Source organism: Uranotaenia lowii, chromosome 3, assembly GCF_029784155.1.
Source record: "Uranotaenia lowii strain MFRU-FL chromosome 3, ASM2978415v1, whole genome shotgun sequence".
In the NCBI taxonomy this organism is placed as follows: Eukaryota; Metazoa; Arthropoda; class Insecta; order Diptera; family Culicidae; genus Uranotaenia; species Uranotaenia lowii.
The window spans coordinates 244409657-244420103 of record NC_073693.1 but is presented as its reverse complement, the minus strand read 5'-3'; positions in this window follow the sequence as shown (position 1 = coordinate 244420103).

The window sequence follows — 10447 nt, the reverse complement described above, 5'->3', positions numbered from 1 at the left end:
ATTTGAGATTATGTTTAATGTAAATCTATAAAGATACAGTAGGAGGACAATGAATACATCTGCAACTGCAACCATTTACACAACTTCATAAAATTGAAAACAACCATTAACATAAAGTAATGGCAGGTTAGTTTGAAGGAGTTTGGAGAACATGTTTTGGACGAATCTTATCGAAAACCGATTCACAGCATTGTTGAACTAAGTAAGCTGAAGAAAAATGAAAAATATACTTGTACTCAGATTGAAATATCTTGGACTGCACAGCATTAATTTGAAATATTGTTTTCATATTGGACTTGAGCCTGCTAAAAAGAATAAAGCTTGCTCTTTACTCTTACATAGATTTTCGTAAGAATGACAGCTAATCGAAGTGATATTGGAGTGAAGGCTATGGGCGATGGAATCGAAAAATTATTCTTTCTCTCCTAAAGAAAAATCCGTAAGATCTGTCAAAAGTTGGGTGAAATTTTAGTTGCATCCCACTTGCACTAATGCAAAACCATCACCCAAATTCGGCAGCGCTTCCATCGCCTATTGCTTTCTCTGTTAACTCAAGAGAAGTCGAGGTATTGCGAGGTGAATAAATTGGCTATCAGTCATCTGAACTTCATTTCTGCGTATGATCAACAGTATTGATGAGATTAGTCAATATATGATAGAAAAAATGATAAACCGTATTTATTTATGTATTTATTTGGTGTTCCGTCTTACGACAGAAACAACCTGATTAACAATATTCTTTCAATTCACTCGGTTCATGGCAACCGTTCTTCAATTTCTCGGGCATCCCACATTCGCCAGATCATGATAAACAGTAGCCACGATAAACCGTAATGTGACCGTAAATTTCAATTCAAAAAAATATTTCAAGTTCTTATTGCGGATAAAGATTGCAATATGGTTGCAAATTGTCGTTTAACACGAAACGCGTTGCAGTCTTCTGGTAAAATATTTGTTTTAATATTGAATAATATTGAAAAACTAATATTTATTGCTTCTTTAGAGCAAAATACCTTCAAATTCCGTTCACGCTTAAGACTCAATCAACCCCGCCTCATGGATAGATCCTACTGGAATTTGGCACGTGACCTGCTGGTAAGCTAATGATCAATTTCAGCTCAGAGCGAGTGCGATTGATCATTTCAATTCTTCCTATACTAAAATTAGTACACTACGGTTCCGTTAAATTATGAAAAACTGAAATATTACAATTCGAGTAAAATAACCATAAATTCTTCAATTTTCAACCGATTAATGTTAAATAACCTCTTGAAATCTTTGTTTTGAATTGACGTTTACGGTCCATGATGATTGTATTTAAAACGACTTTCCAGTTAAAACTTTTACTTTATTTCCATACTCAAGTTGCTTAAATGTTCTCCCAGAACTAAATGTGTACTTCACATTGTCGTTTCTCAAGTTACGATGTGTTTGTTTATGCAAACACGGGTTGAAGTTCGAAATAAGTAGAATAAGGCCTTTAAAAATGTTCTTCGAAGTTTCTATATTGCTTAATTTCTTTTGAACTAATTGAAAACTTTCCAGTTTACAAAAGAAAACAACAGAGTTTTTTTTACGAACTATTGGGCTGTACAAAAAGACTTGCACCCTTTGATAGCTACTTGAAGTTGAAAAAAAAAATAGAAGTACGTTAACAAGTAGATTGTTTTTCTTCATACCAACTTTAAAGTTTCCAAAAAGTAGAAACAGAAACCAAAACAGTACTTTAAATGCTTTTATGAGTTTTTGCTGAACTTGATAAAGAATGAAGTTCGATGGACCTCGAAATAGCATTTTTTTCGTTTCGATTATAGTCGTTTCAACATCTCTATGTCATTCGCAAATGTTTTGAATGTTGAGTAATTGATACAGGGTCCGAATAAAAACCCATTTACATGTATTAAACTTAAATATTATTCGTTAAGAGCTAGGGAATCACATATATTTCATTCAATATAATTTTTCATAAATTCTATCATTATTTCTTACCCTTAACCTCATTCCCTACACCTGCCAACTGCAACGTTGCTACACCCATAGAAGAGGTTGCAAAAATCCAATGCCTATTTAGCACATCTCTGTGCCGATAATGCGCTGAACTGTGCCGAAGATGATATGTTTGAAAAACCGTAACTGGCATAAGGACTCGGCTCCCAACTAAAATGATGCATGACCACTACATTCAAGCAAAACAAGAAAAACATTTTATGGGATTTCGTTCCTATTGGATAATTCATCCCAGAAACAAGAAAATAAAAATATAAACCACAGCGCCCGTAGGGAGAATCGAACTCAAATCACTAACCAATTGGTCTTGCCAGACCGACATCTTAACCAGTGTACTATTTGAGCTTCATGCAGGAAGAGGGATATTTGTCATAGGCATTCTGCCACCGATCAATCACAAAAGAAACGCACGACAGTGGCTTCCCGGCGTTTGGCCTCCTTTCAAGGTATTCATTTGTCTTGTGATGGAAACGGGAAAGGGAACGGGAGTGGAGGAAACGGGAAACCCATTGAATGAGAACTGTGCTTTGCTTACTGCCTGCTATTACATACACACGCTACATATACACAGATGCTAAAGCCGGGCAGCTTGGCCGGTGCTTGTTTGCCGGTGAATTGAAGGAATATATTCTCACTTCCATCTGTACCGTTGAGCCGTCAACACGTACGCCGGAGCATCGTATCGTTGCTGTGTACCTGCAGGAACATTTTACATTATTTATTTTTTCCTTACCTGTATTTCAATCAGCACTTTTCAGTGCTAAAATTATTTTCATTTTCTTTTATTCATATTTTCTCTTTTCTTTCCAGCATGGGGAAGTCTTCGGCCGGCTCAAGGGCCGGAAGAAAACGGATTGCTGAACCTAATCCAGGGCCATCTGCCAAAAAAGTTGAAATTTCCAATTCATTCGATGTCCTTCATAACATCGGTGATGAGGAAATATGATAAGAGTACTAAGAAACCTTCTTCTTCTTCTTATACTCTTAAAAACGAAAAGATTCCACCAATAACGGTCACGATTCCTGACTTCAATGCCTTTCGAAAAGAAATCGTCACTTCCGTCAAGGATGTGAAGATTTCTTTTCAGATCGGTCGAAGGGGAACTGCTCGTATATTGGCGGAATCTTTTAATGATTTTCAAAAGGTTTTAAATTATTTGAATAATAAAAAACACCAATTTTTTACGTACGACACTAGAAGTGATCGTCCATTTAAAGTTGTACTTCGTGGTCTCACTGGCGATCAGACACCGGATGAGATCACAGCTGAATTAAATTCTTTGTTAGGTTTTTCTCCAATTCAAGTAATTCAAATGAGGAAAAGAACCAACACGAATAATATCAGTAGTGTTGGTTTTGCTCCTGAACTTTATTTGATCCATTTTAAAAAGGATCAGGTTAATAATTTGCAAATTCTTGAAAAGGCTCGTCTTATGTTTCATTGTCGAGTCAAATTCGAACCTTTTCGTAAATCTTCTACCAATTTTCTTCAAAATATTACGCAATGTCGTCGTTGTCAAGCTTTTTGTCATGGCACTAAAAATTGTAGAATGAATGCCAGATGCATGTTTTGCGGCTCATTCGATCATGAAAAATCTAAATGCCTTTTTGGTGGTGATAAGCCAAAAACAGAATTTTTTAAGTGTGCAAATTGCGCAGGTAATCATTCCTCGAATTCGCTAGACTGTCCCATCAGGGCAAAAATTATTGCTTCTAGGAAAAATCCCAAAGTTTCCAGAAAAGTTTCTTCTCCTCCTTCCTCTTTTTCGTCTTCACACGTCGGGCCGGCAAACAACCTGCCTGTTCGCATTCAGCCTCGGTCTACATTGGAATCACGGCTGGGTAATACCCGAAGTGATTTTAATGTTACCTGTGCTGAATCTGCGCCACGGACTAGTTGTTTATCGTTCTCAGAGGTGGTTGAAAATGGGTTGCCCTCTCCAGGCATAACTAATAAAAATGGGAAAAACCAAGTCTCAACGTTCATGCGAAGGCTTGGGAAAATCCCCGAAATTCAAATACTTGTTCTTCTCTTTCATTTTCTGATCCTAACAATTTTGTTGATTTGGGTGAGATTACTGAGGAAAAATTAAAATTTTTGCATCAAAATTTAATGGAAATGATGCAACTTATGTTGAAAGCAAATTCAATGTTTGAAGCTTTCCAAACTTCTTTTAATTATGCTAACAAAATTATTATGACTTTACGATTCCCTCATGGATCCAAATAGATGTTTAAATATTATGAATTGGAACGCTAGATCTTTGCTGGCTAACCAAGACGAGTTCTTTTTATTTTTGAAAACTCAAAACATACATATTGCTGCCATCACTGAAACTTTTTTAAAGCCAGACAATAACTTGAAAAGCAATGCTTTCTTTAAAATTTTACGAAATGATCGACTTGATCGACAAGGTGGGGGTGTAGCTATTGTCATCAATAGTCGTCTCAAATTTAGACTTCTTCCTTCTTTCAATACAAAAGTCTTAGAAACAATTGGAATTGAATTAGAAACTTCTATGGGGAAAATTATAATTGTTGCCGCATATTTGCCTTTTCAATGTAGCGGTGAACAGAAAAATTTTTTGAAGGGAGATTTACAAAAACTCACCAGAAATAAATCTAAATTTTTTATTATTGGTGACTTTAATGCAAAACACCGATCTTGGAATAATATTTCATCAAATTCAAATGGGAATATTTTGTTTAATGACTGCTCTGCAGGTTATTATACTGTTGAATATCCTAATGGGCATACTTGTTTTTCTTCAATTAGAAATCCCTCCACAATTGATTTGGTTCTAACGGATTTAGGCGAGCATTGTAGTCAATTAGTTACTCATGCGGACCTCGATTCAGACCACCTTCCAGTAACATTTTCTTTATCCCAAAGTCCCATTGAAAACCCTTTAAAATCAACTTTTAATTTTCAAAAGGCTAACTGGGAGCGATATATGAATTTTATTGAACGTAATCTAGATGTAAACGTTCCATTGAATTCAATAGAAGATATTGATTTGGCTGTAGAAAATTTGACAACTTCAATAGTCAATGCTAGAGCCGCTTCAATACCGAAAGTTAAACATAAATTTAATCAACCTTTAATTGATGATGATCTTCAGTTTTTGATACGACTGAAAAACATTCGTCGACGCCAATTCCAACGAACTAGGGATCCTTATTTGAAATTAATTTATTGCGACCTTCAAAAAGAGATCAAACGTCGTTTAAATTTCATCCGTAATGAAAATTTTGCTAAAGCAGTAGAGGACATAAAACCCTACTCAAAGCCATTTTGGAAATTAACTAAAATTCTAAAAAAGCCCCAGAAGCCAATTCCTTCTTTGAAAGATGGGGATAAACTTCTTTTAACTAATTCAGAAAAAGCTCAAAAATTAGCCCAACAATTTGAGTCTGCTCATGATTTTAATTTAAACGTTGTAAGTCCAATTGATGCTCAAATTTCCCTAGAATTTGATGATATTCTTTCTAAGCAAATTGTGTTTGAAAGTTCTTGTGAGACAAATATTGATGAACTTAAATTGATTTTCAAAAAATTTAAAAATATGAAAGCCCCGGGGGAAGATGGGATTTTCTATATTCTTATTAAAAAGTTGCCTGAAAGCACTTTAAATTTTTTAGTTAAAATCTTCAATAAATGTTTTCACTTGGCTTATTTTCCCAATAAATGGAAAAATGCCAAAGTAACTCCAATTTTGAAACCTGGAAAAAGTGCTTCAGAGCCTTTAAGTTATCGACCAATTAGTTTGCTTCCTTCTTTAAGTAAACTATTTGAGAGAGTTATTTTGAATAGAATGATGATTCACATTAATCAGAATTCTATTTTCCCTGATGAACAATTTGGTTTTCGTTATGGACATTCTACTACACATCAACTTTTGAGTGTAACTAATATGATTAACGCTAGCAAATCTGAGGGTTATTCAACTGGTGTTGCTCTTCTTGATATTGAAAAAGCTTTTGACAGTGTTTGGCACAAAGGTTTAGTAGCTAAATTAGCTCGATTTGATTTTCCTGTATATCTCACCAAAATTATTCAAAATTATTTGACTAGCCGAACTTTGCAAGTAAGCTATCAAAATTCATGCTCTGAAAGGATACCCATTAGAGCTGGTGTCCCTCAGGGTAGTATACTTGGGCCTATTTTATACAATATTTTTACTTCTGATCTTCCTGATGTCCCAGAAGGAAAAGGTAGAAGATTATTTGCTGACGATACTTTGCTTTCAGCCAAAGGTCGAAATTTACGGGTGGTACGCAGTAGATTGCAACAAAATTTAAATTCCTTTTTGAATTACTTGAAAATGTGGAAAATTTCTCCTAACGCTTCCAAAACTCAACTTATTTTATTTCCCCATAAGCCAAGAGCAAATTTTTTAAAACCTAATGAAAATCATTCCATAACTTTTAATGGGGTTTCATTAGAATGGTCTGATCACGTGAAGTACCTGGGACTTACACTTGATCGGAATCTTACTTTTAAAAATCACATTGAAGATATTCAATCTAAGTGTAATAAATATACTAAATCTCTTTATTCTCTCATCAACAGGAAATCCAGGTTGTGTCTGCGAAACAAGATGTTAATCTACAAACAGGTATTCCGACCAGCGATAATGTATGCAGTTCCGATTTGGTCTAGCTGCTGCGCGACGAGGAAGAAAGCCATCCAGAGGATTCAGAACAAGGTTCTGAAAATGATTTTGCGGCTTCCACCTTGGCACAGCACCGAAGATCTTCATCGGATTGCGGGCATTGAATCGATCGAAGAGATGGCCAACAAAATCATCTCCAACTTCAGAGGCAAATCGATGCAGTCTTCCATCGCAGAGATTCGTTCTCTCTATAATTAGTTTTAATTTAGGATAGTTTTAGTTTTTAGTAGTAAGTTTAAAATATTTTTTGACATTACAGGATGTTCTCCTACATAAAAATACATGATTGCACTCAGCAAAATTAATTCAAATAAATAAATTATAGTGATTAATAAACTATAGGGCTCTGAAAGTTCATTATTGAACCGAACACCTAATTTAATGTATTAATGTAATATAAATGTAATGATGAATTGGTACTAATAAAGATATATTTAAAAAAAAAAAAAAAAAGGAATATATTCTTGTTGCTTTTGCTACATACACACGCACAGCTTAGCCGTGGTTGTTTGCCGGCGAATTGAATTGAACGAATGTTTTTTTTTGTTGTTGCTTTTACTGCATACACACGCACAGCTCGGCCGTGGTTGTTTGCCGGTGGATTGAAGGGATTGAATTAGAAGGATGTTTTTGTTGTTGCATTTGCTACATTCACACGCACAGTGCTCGGTTCGCTGGCTGCCTGGTGTTGGCCGGTATTTATTTCCATCCTTCTTCGTCTTGTGATGCGATAGGGAGGGACGTGAAAGCGTTTTTATTTTGTTTCTTTCAGACATACGCAATTCGGTTAACTTGGGAGATTAATGCCGATGGGAGCAAATCGAATCAGCACCGATCGCGTTATCTTCTTGTACCAATGATGCTATGTATTTGACTACACGCCATTGGCACAGAGGCTGAATTTTGGGTGTATAAAGTCGCGAATGCCATAAAGATGGTGAAACGACTATAATCGAAAAAAATAAAGGGAAGCGGAATTGAGAAGGCATATGAAGGAAAGAAAAAGTTTTTTTTTCGATTTTTTGCACTGCTTATAAAAGTGTCTTTTTAACTAAATCAAAGCAATTGAAAGATTCCTTTTAATTCAACCACGGTGCTTTTTTAAGTTGGTTAGCAGTTGTTCAGCAAATTATGCGTACTTTTTGTTTACTTTAATGTTCGTTAAGCTACTTGAAAATTGAGGTGTATTGAGGTGAAAAAAAGGTGTATTATCTTAACTAGATTGCGCTGATCAAACCTGACAGAGGAATGTTATCCGAACTTTTGGATGCATGAGAACTGGCGTTCTGCGCCGAAGAAAGTGGTTTAGGTGACTGTAAAAAATCTGATGGCAAGCGTCAAACGGAAGGCTCGCCAATTTGGACTAGGCCGACCAGAACCTTAACTGCGTGTTTTTTTCATCTTTTATACATATTGAACTTCGAAAAGAAAGATACTTTAATACTTTTTAAATTAAACAAATAACCGATTTATTCGCGATTTTGTTTGACCACTTTTTTCCGAACACCCTTTATTGTGCATCTTTTTCGAATTGTTGTCGTTGTTTCGCAACTTCGTTTAAGACGTGGTTTATGTATCAGCTCTCCTACCTAAGTTAGGATATTTTTTTCCTTAAAAAATAAATCCAGAATAATGACCTAACTGGCTATTGGATTATTATTATTATTATTATTTATTAGAGACCTTTTAACCACCCGGGCCATTCGGGTCTGTAAACCAAATTGATGTTTATCGAAAAATAGATCCATTTCCAGTTTTCTCATGTTTTTAAGCTTTGTTTTGCTGTAGCTTTTGACAACTGCTTGTCAAATAGTTTTCTTTAGTATGGATTGTGACATTAACATAATAAGAAACATTTTATTAAATAATGATTGGCTTTTGTTTTATGCCGATTGCAGTGGACCCCGTCTAAAGGTGGGGTTGTGAACTATATAGAGAGATTATTTAATTGAAAAACAACATTAACACCAATTAACCTGGACAAAATGTTAATGTGATTTCAACGCAGATTAGGAACTGCGAAAATAGTATAACGAGAGGTTTCAATAATTATTCGTGATTTATTTAGACGACAAATGGACCTAATTTTACAAAGTTTCTATTCTTGAGTTTGACTGTTGTTTTAAAAATAAACGAATTATTTTTGAGTAACCCTCTTATGAATGTGTGTGTATCAGTCAGTGAAAAGCAAAAATCAATACACCTGGTGTTTGGTCCTTGGTGTGTCAAAATTCCAAGATTTTACACTGAAATCGGTCACCCTATCAGTCCCTACATAATTAATTTATCACTTGGAAATATATATTATTGGACTACTTATAACTTGAAAACAGATTTTAGTGTATAGAAAAGTAATTTTTCCTTTAAAATTTATTTTAACGAATTCTAAGTTTGAATAAGAGTGGTTTAGAGTTAAATCTTCGTTTATTCAATGTACAGGAGTTATTTATACTATTAACTCTATAAACCAATCATTTTTATTGTTTAAATATCTGAGTTCATACCAATAAATACAATTTCATACTGTTTCCCCTGTTAAATAAGTTATCTTATGTAAGAAAACTTTATATAAAACACAGGTTTTGTGCTAGAATAGCACGAATGTTATATGAAAGGTGGATGTAGTTTTTTGTTCGTTGAAAAAAGTCACAGAGATTTTTTCACTGAAATTTTCACCTCCAAAATTACTTGTACATATTTCGGGAAAATTATAAAATTTCATAGCAAAAATACGCAGTCATAACCGGCAAAATTTTGACAAAAATTTCAATACCATGTAAATTTTTTTTCCTATATTTATAGGTCAGTGTATATACATTCAGTTTTATTTGATTTTTCTCTAGACAATCCAGAATCAAGATACTTTATCCTGTTAATTTTTTTTATACCTACTGTGGTGCAATCAGATTGAATTTTGATTGAAACATAAGCGGTGCCAATTCATGAGCATTTTACGGCCACCAGATGCAAAAATTTCATCTTTTCAGATTAAAATGCTAAGATGCGCCGTACGATGCACGTGAATTTGTTGAACAAGTGCCATCATAATGTCAGTAAATTAGCACTCTTGTTTTTGGCCCTCCTTCTGTCTGTTTTGTCGTCGTGTGACTTAGAATCGTTGTCTCGGCTGTTCTGTACACCAAATGTCTCAATTAATTTTCTTTCATCTAAAATTAAGATAGAGCCGTGCTTCATGTGTCAACGAAGGGATGGTCGCGCTTATAGTCGTGGAATAGTTGGAAATTAATATTAGGATGTATGTTTGTTCTCAGGTTTATTTTCTTCTTAACGGTGCAGACTTTTTTCTCAACTTTCACTGCCCGACCCAACAAACCATGACACATGAAAACAAACTTTCAACACACTCACTTAATCGGTTGGTTCTGAAAACAAATCGTTCGTTGACTTGACGCTCTCACCCTTTCGCTGGATGTGACCTGGCAGAACTAATGGCACTGTGCTGTGTCTCGCCCAAAGACAAATAGTTAGGACCCCTTTCATCAATGGTAATCGACGTTTTATCATAGCTGGGGCATCATCTTTTACCCGATTTAAATGGCTGCTGGAAGAAGGTTCCCTGTACCTCGATCAACATTATTTACTAAAGCCCTATCGGCGATATGCTAAGCCGCACAACTAGATCACCCCGACCAAGTTCATATCAATGCATGCTTAAAACGATCCAGTAAGTTTGTCAACCGTTTCGGTGGGTTTGAGAGATAAACGCGAAAATGCTGCTGTCTGCAAGCAAGCAAGCACATGTG